At 41.5% G+C, this 12,247-nt stretch overlaps 1 protein-coding gene across 1 annotated transcript in view; it reads left to right on the forward strand.

The window, feature by feature from the left end:
• Positions 1-312: 312 nt before the first annotated feature.
• Pcmtd1 (protein-L-isoaspartate (D-aspartate) O-methyltransferase domain containing 1) overlaps positions 313-12,247 on the forward strand; it is an 86,175-nt gene continuing 74,240 nt past the window's right edge. The window contains exon 1 of the mRNA XM_042696123.1: positions 313-479. The gene's annotated coding sequence lies outside the window, so the exon portion shown is untranslated. The remainder of the gene's footprint in view (positions 480-12,247) is intronic.

The following is a 12,247-nucleotide window of genomic DNA, read 5'->3' on the forward strand; positions in this document are numbered from 1 at the left end:
GAGCGCCGAGGGGAGGGCTCGGTGCCCGGCATCTCCGGAACAGCCCGCCGCACGCGGCGTGGCGTGACGCGCCGCGGGGTTGGTCCGCCGCGGGGAAGGGGGCGGGGAGGCCGAGGCCCGGAGCTCCTCCCACCCTTGTCGTACCCGGTTCTAGGCCTCGCGTGGTTTGGGCTTGGGGGCGGAGCCACCCCGAAGTGGGTGGAGCCAAACGGCGGCGTCCCCTGGCCTTGTTGACTTCGGCAAGCGCGCGGGTGGTTCTGTCGCGCGCTTGAGGCGCTCAGCGCATGCCCAGTCCCCATTCCCTGGAAGAGGCCGGGACGGTCCCGCGGCCCCAGCATTAAGTCCGGCCCCGCCCCTCCCCGGGAGGCGGCGGCGGTGTTGTGATTGTGGTGGCGGCGGCCGGCGGCCGCGGTGCTCCGGAGTCCTAGCGCCTGGCTCTCGCGTTGCTGTGTCGGGCTGGACCGACCGCCGCGCCACAGGTAACGCCGCCGCCCGCGGGCTCGGGGTCGCGGGGTTGTGGTACTTAGGGCCGGGAGCCGGGGAGATCGCGGATCGCGGAGGTCGCGGAACGGAAGAGGTCGTGGAACGGGGGCCGAACGGGGCCTGTGGGTCGCGAGGCGGGGGTTGCCGCGTCCTGGGGTCGGTCCTGCGGCCCTCCCCGGGGCTGGGGGAAGCGGAGGCCCCCTGGCCGGCGTCGTCGGAGCGCGCGCGCGGCCGGGCAGGCCGCCCTGCGCCGCCGCGGCTCGGCGTTGTTTTGGTGGTGGAGCCGGAACGGACCTGCGTAGGCTGGGGAGCCTTGGGGGCGGGGAGGGGACCGAGCCCCGCGGGCGCCGGCCGCGCGCACCGTCGGTGCGGTGCGAGCGTCCACCACAGCCTCGGGTGAGTGCTGTGCCCCAAGTGTGGCTTTTGGGGGGGACTTTGCCAACGCTGGCCGAGACGGGGACCCGTGAGTGCAAGCGGAGAGGAGTGCTGCTGCGGATTCCAGATTCTCTCTGGATCGTCTCCTGTGTCCTCGGTGAATGATTCTTTTACGAGGAATCGGTAGCTGTTTTTCAGAAAATGCAGAAGAATTTGGGTTCCGAGGAGGAAGTACTCTTTAACAGTAGTTGTCTTGTGTTGTTATCATTGCCAAAGGGCTGCGTGCTCTTTAAGAGAAAATTAAGCTGCCAAACAATGAAGACGCCTGACCTCCCACTTGCCTCCGTGCCCCGTCCCTCTGTATTTCCTCCTCTTACTGGATAATCTGATTTATCCTGGGTGTCGTCAGCCATTGAAGTGCTTTCGTCTTCTTTTTCCGTGCCTTTAGAAACAAAATTGGAATCATATCAGTGTATCGATTGATTGGCCAACAGTTCCGGACGATCTATTTTAGTACCCATTTCCATTCTTTTAAAAAACTACGTAGCTGTGGGTTTCTTTACAGCTGAACCTGGTTTTCAGTTTAAAAAGTTAAGTCATTGCTTTTTAAAAGCATCTACAAGATATTATTTGTGTAACTTAATGTGGGTTAAACTTTCAGACCATCCAAGGCCAGATGTGATATTTTCATAAGAAACAGGTTGAGTAATGTGTTTACACAGAGCCTAGTGATAATTTACATGGGGCTGGATGATTTCATAAAGTAGGGTACTAAAATAGTTGAAGTACAGTTTCAAAGTAGATTTAAATCCCATATGGTTATAGGAAAACAGTCCCTTAAACCTGAAGTGGATAACTTGTGAAGATGCAAGGTAAAAAACAGTGGTCCAGAACTCTATACTTAAAGCATCAGAGATTAAATATTTTCATGAGTAAACTATAGGAAATTAATTGGGAAGTAGAAGGATAATATTGCAATGCTTGTGATTATTAAGAATGACGGAGATTGGGGCTGGCTCAGTGGTAGAGCGCTTGCCTTGCATGCAAAAGGCTCTGGGTTCGATTCCTCAGCACCACATAAGCAAAAAGAAAAAAAAGCTGGAAGTGGCGCTGTGGCTCAACTGTAGAACGCTAGCCTTGAGCTGAAGAGCTGAGGCCCAGAGTTCAGGCTCCACGACCAGACACCCCCCCCTCAAAAAATGACGGAGATAGAGTCCCCATTAAATTTTCTGTGCTTGTTTGCGGTAAGAGCTGGAGGCTTTGTTTATTTAATCACTAACTTGTATTTATTAAAAATGTACTTTTATGTTCATCTGAGTTCTAGCTTTCAGGGAAAACAACGGAGTAAATTAATCATAAGCAACAGTCATTCTAAACAAGTTAGACATCTTAGGCCAAGTGTGTAGCATTTTATTTGGGAACTGGGATTGAATCAAAAACATCTCTGGCATTTTAGTTATTATTTCTGGTAATTATATATTCTTACAGATTTTTACATAACAACATAGGTAGCATTTCCCCATTCTATAGATTTATTAATTAGATGCCGTGAGCGACTAAACTCCAGAAAATTCCCCTTGCCCCTTTTTAAAAATACTAGTGCCTGCTTAAGGTGTACTTAGTCCAGTAACTGTGGGTTCCCTATACCCACCACACTGCTTTCCCAAATGGTTGATTATAGGTAATTTTCTTTCTTTGTAATCTTCTTTTTAAAAGGAGATGTGAATGTGATCATATATATTGAAAATAGTCTAAAGGATAAATAGAAGATGTAATATTTTAGATAAGGTTTCTGGTAGTGTATTATTAAAATATCAAACTCAGTCTTATGCCCTTAATCCAAAATATGCAGATTCTTTTGTTTTAGTCGTTAAACATTATGTTTCAATTTGCTTATTTCATTTTTGGCATTTTGTCTTTTAACAAAGCATCAGTAAAGTATGTGTTACATAGTATATTAATCTGTTCTAGTTTTGTGACAACTGCAGTTTTACTAAGTAGGCAGATACTGAAGTTAATTATGATCAGTTGTATGTATTTGAAGAGAAACTGACATAACAAAAGAGTTGAGCGTTTATTGGCAGTTAAAGATGATTATTGAAATTATATGTAAGTTATGTATCTGCCATTGATTACCTTCTAGACAGCTTGCATTGGATGCTTGTTGGCACAACAGGGGCTTGAACCCAGAACCTGGACGCTTTTTTTGTGTGTGGGGGGTGGGAGTTGGGGGTAGTCCTAGGGGTTGAACTCAGGGCCTGGGCACTGTCCTTGAGCTTCTTTTCCTCAAGTCTCTACCACTTGAGCCACAGCGCCACCTCTGGCTTTTTCTGTTTATGTGGTACTCAGGAATGGAACCCAGGGCTTCATGCATGTTAGGCAAGCACTCTACCACTGAGCCATATTCCCAGTCAGCCTGGGCACTTTTTTGCTTGTTTTTCTCAAGGCTAGCACTCTACCGCTTGAGCCACAGTGCCACTTCTGGATTTTTCTGTTTATATAGTACTGAGAAATTGAACACAGCACTTCTTGCATGCTAGGCAAGCACTCTCCCACTAAGCTACATTCCTAGCCCTGCAAAAAATTTTAATCCCAGAAAGATCTTTTTAACGGAATTTGTTAAGAGTCTTTGACTTTTAAGTTATCCATGTGAGAGGGTCTGGGATATAGGCTGTGTCTGGATGCTGTAAAAAATTATTATGGAGGTTTTATTGCTGATGGGAAAAAAAATAGAAGCTGTATTTTCCAATTTATTCTGAAAATCCTCTTTGAATTCATGAGTAGCCAAAAGTAAGTCAACTATTTTGATCTCATGAATGATTAAAAAAGAAAACCAGCAATGATCTCTTGTGTTTAAAAACACAGAAAATTTATTAAAATGCCTAATGCATGTCTCCCTCACCCCCTTTGGGTAGGGGGAGTCTCTAAAAACAAATTTTGTATATAACACCTATATCAGGTCCTTCCTTCCAAGGTGAAGGACCTATTAACAACAACAACAAAAAACAGAAGTCAGTGTGGGAATTGGTTACCAAAGTAAAGGAAGGGACAGGTTTTTTTTTCTTCCCCATTCCTGGGGTTTGAACTCGGGCCTTGGCAAGCTCTCTACCACTTGAGCCACAGTGCCACTTCAGTCTTTTTCTGTTTATGTGGTACTGAGGAATTGAACCCAGGGCTTCATGCATGCTAGGCAGGCATTCTACCACTAAGCCACAGCTTGCCTGAGGGGCTTTTTACTTGTTTTTATTTTTACTTTTTTGTATGTGCCCAGTATTGGAGCTCTAACTTTGGGCATTAAGAGCTTGCTTGGATTTTTTCACTAATGGCAGACTCTTTAGCCATGCTGCCACTTCTCTTTGTGAGATAAATGGAGTATCTTGGATTTGTTCTTTCTGATAGGCACTGGTGTAGCTAAGATTATAGGCATGGGCCATTAGTGCCTGGCCAATGTGGTTTTTTTTTTTTTTTGGTGGGGGGAGGCTTCAACTCAAGGCCCTGGGTACTCACCCTGAGCTCTTTTTGCTCAAGGCTGGTGCTCTACCACTTGAGCTACAAGGTCACTTTTGGTTTTCTAGTGGTTAATGGGAGATGAAAGTCTCAGAACTTTTCCTGCCCTGGCTGGCTGATTCTCAGATCTCAGCCTCCTGAGTAGCTAGGATTCACAGGCATGAGCCACCAGTATGTGGCTCAAGGGATTTATTTAAAGAGTGGGTCATCAGAATCAAATGAGTAGATGGATGGTAAGGAAAATGGGAATGTAAAATAGTTACAGTTCTTTGAGCTACTGGAAAGTATCTACTTATACTTACTCTTGTATTACCTGTGTTCTGTTGGAGGTTGCCATGAAGCAATAACGATTTTCTTGCAAACTTTTACAGGAAAAAAAATCTTCTGTCATAATCACACTATTATAAGTTTATCAAATATTATCAGTTTAGTTCACACTGTGAAGTTACAGTGGTCTTTCTTGTAGCTTTTGTTCATGCTTTCACACTCCTTTCCTTTTGGTTCTCACTTGATCTTAGCCAAAAGGCCGAGAAGCGATCCTTTTGGTTCTCATCTGTCTTTTTTTTTTTTTTTTGGGTCCAGTTGTGGGGCCTGAACTCTGGGCCTGGGCGCTGTCCCTCAGCTTTTCAGCTCAAGGCTAGCGCTCTACCACTTGAGCCACAGCGCCACTTCTGGCTTTTTTCTTTTTGCTTATGTGGTGCTGAGGAATCAAACCCAGGGCCTCAAGCATGCAAGGCAAGCACTCTACCACTGAGCCACCTTCCCAGCCTCATTATCTGTCTTTTGAAAGCTGTGTTTTCTCTTAGGGATTTCAGAGCTGCTCCTCCTTCCATTCCAGGCTTCTGCTTCACAGTCCTCATTCGCTTTCCCTAATATTAAGGCTTTTTGTTTTTTTCTCTTTGATACTTACAGGTTGTCATTTTGTTACTTTGAATTAGTAACTTTATAAATTTAATTATTTTTCCCCCTCTTTCCTTGTTTATATCAATGACCTTAGCATTTTCTCAGTCATCTAGGGTCCAAAATCAAAAAAGTTATCCTTGGTTTTTCATTCTACATTTATTCAGGAGTATTTTTATCATATTGCAGTTTGGTTCCTTCCCCCCCTTTTTTTCTCTTTTTTTACTTTGTTGGACATGGGGCTTGAACTCTGTGCCTGGGTGCTGTCCCTGAGCTCTTCAGCCCAAGGCAAGTGCTTGGGCTGTGGCCCTTGCACCACAGTGCCACTTTTGGTTTTTTGGTGGTTAGACATGAGAGTTTCATAGACTTTCTTTTGAACCTGATCCTCCTGAGTAGCTAGGATTACAGGCCTGAGCCACTGGTGCCCAGCCCCTTTTCATTCTTGTAGTGACCATATACACAGTAGTGACATTGATCTCTAGGTTTCGCCATGTATCTGGCATAGTGATTCTAACCGTCCTCCGTTGTAGCCTTGATTATCTTCTCTGCCTGGTGACAAACAAAATACGCAAAAACACTTTTTTTTTTGGTTATGGGGCTTGAACTCAGTGTTAGGCACTTGCTCTGAGCTCTTTTGCTCAAGGTTAGTGCTCTACCACTTTGAGCCACAACGCCACTTTTGGTTTTCTGGTGGTTAATTGGAGATGAGTCTGTTGGACTTTCCTAACTTTCCTGTGGTGGGGGCTCAGATCTCAGCCTACAGATTACAGGCATGAGCCACTAGTGCCTGGCTCACTTAGCTGTTTTTTAATGGCAGCAAACAATCTTTATGTTTTATTCTTATTTAGTCCTTATAATTTATGTTGACATATACTATTTTTCCCACCTTATAGTGGTGAGTTCAAAGGAATTGCTAGCAAGTAGCAGTGTTGGGATTTTAATTCTGTTTTCCTTGCAAGTCTGTGTTCTTAACCCATGTGCCTCTTTGCCCACTGTCTCCTCATTGATGATGGAGTATCATCCCATTTATTCAGCACTGTTTTTCTTCATTAGTTGCCCTCAGTGCTCTATTAAAAACTTCATGGAATCAAATTATGTTTCAACATCTATCTCCCAAAGAATATAAACTTGTTTTATCCTCCTCCCATTTGTCATTTTAATTTCTCATGCATTTCCGTTTCTTGGGATTTTTTTTTTCCTTTTCTCATCTCTCCCTTTGAAAGTTAAGTTCTTCATGTAAAAGGCTAGTTCATACACAGCCTTTCTCCTGAATACCCCTTTTCCCAATCAGAGTACTATTGAAGTTTGTCCCTATAGACACAGCTGTTTAACCTTGGAATGGTATTTCTATTTTGAGTATTCTTTAACAGTTGTAATTTGTTTTAAGATGCTTAGAATCAAAGTGATGTCATACTGCTCTTTGATTCTCAATGTATATTCAGGAAATAGGGGTGAGAATGGAAATAATCACTGGTAAATAACCTTTTTCATTGACTTGTAAGTAATTTTAGTTGTGAAATCTCTAACTATGTCTATCTCTTTCTCTCCCCCACACACATATACACACACACTGGAGTTTTAATTATGTTTGTAGTGATCAGATTTTCTTGTAGGCTGTCCTGTGAGTTCTTTGTTTTCAGATTATTAGGTTTTTATTTGTATTTTTTAAATTAGTATTGGCATTTGAGTTTAGGGCCTCAGGTAGGATTCTACCACTTGAGCCCTACCCCTAGCCCTTTTTGCTTTAGTTACTTTTCTGATAGGACTTTGCATTTTTTGCCTGGGTTGACCTGGACAAATGGTCTACCTACTTACTCTCAGACATAGTTTGGATGACAGGTGTGAATTGCCCCACCCAGCTTTTTGCTTGCTCCTTCCTCCTTCCTTCCTTCCTTCCTTCCTTCCTTCCTTCCTTCCTTCCTTCCTTCCTTCCTTCCTTCCTTCCTTCCTTCCTTCCTTCCTTCCTCCCCTCCCCTCCCCTCCCCTCCCCTCCCCTCCCCTCCCCTCCTCTCCTCTCTCCTCTCCTCTCTCTCTCTTCCTTCCTTTCTTTCTCTCTCTTTCTTTCTCTCTCTCTCTCTTTCTTTCTTTTCTTTCTTTCTTTACTTTCTTTCTTTCTCTTTTCTCTTTCTCCCCTCTTTCTTTCTCTTACTCCCTCCTTTACTTCTTCCCTCCCTCCCTCCCATTTCCTTTTTATTTTTGCCAGTTGTGGGGCTTGAACTCAGGGCATGGGTGCTGTTCCTGAGCTTTTTTGCTCAAGGCTGGTGCTCTACTACTTTGAACCACAGTTCCACTTCTGGTTTTCTGGTAGTTAACTGGAGATAAAAGTCTCATGGACTTTTCTTCTGGGCTGGCTTCTGATCTCAGCCTCCTGAGTAGCTAGGATTACATGTGTGAGCCAATGGTGCCTGGTTCCCACCCAGCTTTATTGATTAAAATGAGGGTAACTTTCTTTCCTGATTGGTCTTAAAAACTGATTCTCCTATCTCTACCTCCTAAGTATTGAATAACTGGGATTACTAGGTAATTATAAGTTGTTTATACAAAACATTTATATATGCATCTGATTTCTTGTTTTGTATATAAAATTTTTTTCCTTTTCCTTTGAAATTTTTTATTGGTAGTACTAGGGTTTGAACTCAAGGCCTTATGCTTGTTAAAAAGGCACTCTACAGTGTGAACCATTCTATCAGCTTTTGTGTGTGTGTGTCTGTGTGTGTGTGTGTGTGTGTGTGTGTATGTGTATGTGTGTATGTGTTGGTTATTTTCATTATAGCTCTTCACTTGGTGCTTGAGCCAGCTTGGTCTTGATCCCTTCTATTTATGTTTCTTATATCACTTCTGCATCTAGTTACTGATTGAGATGGAGTCTCATAAGTTTTTTGCTGGGGCTGAACTTTAAACACAATCCCTTGATCTCCTTCCAAGTTGCTAGGATTATAGACTTCAGCTGCTGTGTCTCATCTTAAAAAATTCTTTAAATTAATGTTTTGGCAATCGAATTCATTTCCACACTGTTCAATTGGACAAGCTTCCCAACAAACTACAGTGTTCATAAGCTGCCTTCATAGTTTCTTCAGTTTTAATGTACATGTGGAGAGATGGAGTTAAAAATCATGTATGGCAGGGTTTTGGTGGCTCTTGCCTATAATCCTAGCTACTCAGCTCTGAGTAGCTCTGAGGATCATGGTTCAAAGCCAGCCTGGGCAGGAAAGTCTGTGAAATTCATCTCCAGTAAACCACCAGAAAACCAGAAGTGGTGCTGTGGCTCAAGTGATAGTGTGTTAGCATTGAGTTGAAGAGCTGAGGGACAGAGCCTAGGCCCAGAGTTCAAGCCCCAGAACCAAAAACAAAACAAACCCCAGATCATGTATGGATGAATTGTTTTATTATTAGTCATAACAGGAAGCTCCAACTATACACCAGAGGAAATATTCTCCTACATATTATATGGTAATTCTTACACATCTGAAGAGTTTATATGGAATTTCTGACATACTTAGATGATCTGTGTTAATGGTTGTCATACAGAAGCAACAATTTTATATTTTCCTGTTTGCCTTTACACCTTATTTTGTGTTACAGTTTTAACTACTTAGTAAGTAATCTTGATTTATTAACTAAAATACAAGATGTTCAGAATTATAAGATTAGAACAGATTGTCCATAGTGAGTGGAGAGACATTTGTTTTTTTGCAATGCTAAAATGTGTAATTATAGTTGGAGGCAGGTTCTCAAACTAATCATTTGGGCATTCTTTCTACCTGCCTTCAACTTTTATAAAGTTTATTTACAAAAACTTTTTTTAAACTTTAAGCAAGTTTAAGTTAATTCATTGATTTTTAAGAATAGGTAATGTCACATGGTCTGAACTTTAAGATATAAAAAAGTATATGTGTGTGTTATATATATAAAATATGTGTATATGTATATAAAATGTCTCTTGCTCAGCCTTGTTTTCATGCTGGGAATTAACCACTCATCTTTGGAATCATATGAAAGAAACTTATGTGTACATAAATATGGCCTGGCCTGATGCTGGTGGCTCACACCTGTAATCCTAGCTGTTCAGGAGGCTGAGATCTAAAAATTACGGTTCATTTTCAACCTCAGGTAGGAGCATCTGTGAGACTCTTATCTTCCATTAAAACATCAGTAAGCTGAGAGTGGAGCCCTAGCCTGAGCAACCCCCCATCCCCTCTACACAAAGTAAATATGGTTAAATTTCTTTTTCTTTCCGTTTATATACTGCAGTTACTTGCATTTTCCTGGCAGTGTATCTCTGATATTCTGTATCAGTAGACAAATAATTTCATTCCTTTACACTTATTTATAGGTCTCAAAGTATGTTATATATAATAACAGGTATAGATTATGTATTTATTATAATTTAATCATGTTTGCTTCATGAACACAGACATTCTGGCTTCTACTGTTAAAACTATGAAGCATCACATTCAAGAAAGAAATTAAAAGTAGATGATCCATGAGTGAGGCCCTGGGTTCAGTCCTCAACTCCTGAGGAATGAGGGGGTTGATTTTTCTCATGGGAAAACTTCAAAATTGAAAGTTGAAATGAATGTGTAGGAGAGAAAAGATATGATACACATAAAACAAAAGACAGATCAATTGGGAAAAACAGCAAATTCACTTAATCAAAATTTTATATGATAAAGACCTAAGGCTGGGAACATGACTTAGTGGTAGAATACTTACCTAGCATGCATGGAGTGCTGGGTTTGATTCCTCAGTATTAACATAAACAGAAAAAGCCAGAAGTGGCACTGCGGCTCAATTGGTAGAGTGCTAGCCTTGAGTAAAAGAAGCTCAGGGAAAGTGCCCCTGAAACTTGAGTTCAAGCCTCAGGATTGCCCTCTACCCCCAAAAAAAGAAGAAATGAAGACCTAGAGACATAGGAAAACTTAAAAAAAAAAAAAAAAAGAACTTACTGTTATAAAGGTAGTTATTATACACATGGTTTACTGTTTCCTAGGTAACAAGCTCATTTCTTTTTGGACAGTGTCACCCTTTTGTTTTCTCTTGTTTTTTTTCCCTCTTGTCTCCACCCACAAATTGTATAGTTCATTCACAACATTGTGTCTACTGATACCACTGCTGCATTTGTTCACCTTTTTTCCTTCCATTTCTTTGCCCCTTTATTCCCCAAAAGACAGATACATGAATGAACAAGACAAAAGGAAAAGAGATAAATAAACTTCTTGATTCTAAGGCAAACAATGTTTAGGTTTGAGGAAGAATGGGCAACCATGTATGAAATGTGATTCAACAAAAAAGGTCTGATGTATGCAATAAACTTGGGACAGCTTATTTGTTCAGATGATTCTTGGCTCCTGTGCATTCTTCTATGGAGTATACGCTACAATATATATGTTTATGATAAGAGTGTCAGAATCCTCTAGAATAGCAAGTAAGTTATAAGAATGGTGAAAGTCTAACAAGTGATTAAACCATCATAAAAGGTAAAGAAATTGTGTTCTTCAGATCAAAGCTACTGTAAGTGTAGAATTCAGTTGTATAATATATAACATGTACTAACCTTCACTGTGTGGTCTGTTGGATTACATCTAACAAGTGACTCATATGATTTACTGACATTATCTTTTATCATTTTCTAGTCATTTTATCATATGTAGAAGATCTGTTTTCCTAATAGCTATGAAAATTAATATTTAAATGTTTGCTGAAGTTTTGCCAGTTATTTTTCAAGTGGTATGTGTGTGTTTTTCAAGTAGTATGTGTGTGTTGCCTAGATTTGGTTCATATAAAGATTTGTTTTAAACACAGGTTCATTTGTGCGTACTCCCTTTGGAACCTCAGTGATTCCCTTTTGATCACTTATACTTTCCTAGCCATGATAAATATAATACAAACATTTATTTACTTTTGTTTTCTCTCCATAGAAACAGTAAAAATTTATTGTAGATAGAGGTGGGTCAGTTAATGCCAGTTGGTATATAGTATAGTTTCCTTGTGATGTTGTCATTTATTTTGGTAGCCTATCCATAAAAATACTAGGCCTTAACTTTAGTAGAAGGAAATATTTATAAATACCATGACACAGAAAACAAGTGCACACTGGGTAACAGTGGTTCATGGCCTGTAATCTTAGGTACTCAGGAGGCCGAGGTCTGATGATCAAAGTTTGAAGCCAATCCTGGGCAGGAAAGTCCACGAGACTATTATCTCCAATAAACTAAAAAAAGAAAATACAAAAGTACAGTATTTGAAAGGATGAATTATATTATCCCTGTAACTTCTATACATCTTGGTGCTCTGCTGTTTTCACAATTCATCTCCCTCCTGTTCTCTCTCTGTCTCTGTCTCTCTCTGTCTCTCTGTCTTTCTCTCTCTCTCTCCTCTATTTCTCTGTGTTCAGACTGTCTTGCTATGTAGCCCACACCAACAGTTTTAAGCTCACCATCTTCCTGCCTCACTGATTATTGAAACATGTTAGCATGTATTTTGGTGTTGGTCCTGGGTGCTGTCCCTGAGGATTTTTTGCTCAAGGCTAGTGTTCTGCCAGTTATGACACAACTCCATTTCTTTGTTTTTGGTGGTTAATTGGAAATAAGAGTCTCAAGGATTTTTCTGCCCAGGCTGGTTTCCAGCTGATCCTCAGATCTCAACACTCCTGTAGCTAGGATTATAGACATGAGCCACTGACACCTGACATAGTTTTTTGTTTTTGTTTTTTTGTTCGTCATGGAGCTTGAAATCTGGGCTTGGGCATTGTCCTTGAGCTCTTCAGCTCAAGGCAAGCGCTCTACCACTTGAGCCACAGCGCCACTTCCAGTTTTCTTGAGTTAATTGGAGATGAGAGTCTCAAGAATTTTCCTGCCCTGGCTGGCTTTGAACCATGATCTTTAGATCTCAGCTTCCTGAGTAGTTAGGATTACAGTTGTGAGCCATTGGCTCCCGGCTTGGCATTGTTTATTGATCAGAGTGAATTTCCAATTCTGATCAG

Source organism: Dipodomys spectabilis, unplaced genomic scaffold (genome assembly GCF_019054845.1).
Source record: "Dipodomys spectabilis isolate Male_0828 unplaced genomic scaffold, ASM1905484v1 ptg000199l, whole genome shotgun sequence".
Taxonomy (NCBI): domain Eukaryota; kingdom Metazoa; phylum Chordata; class Mammalia; order Rodentia; family Heteromyidae; genus Dipodomys; species Dipodomys spectabilis.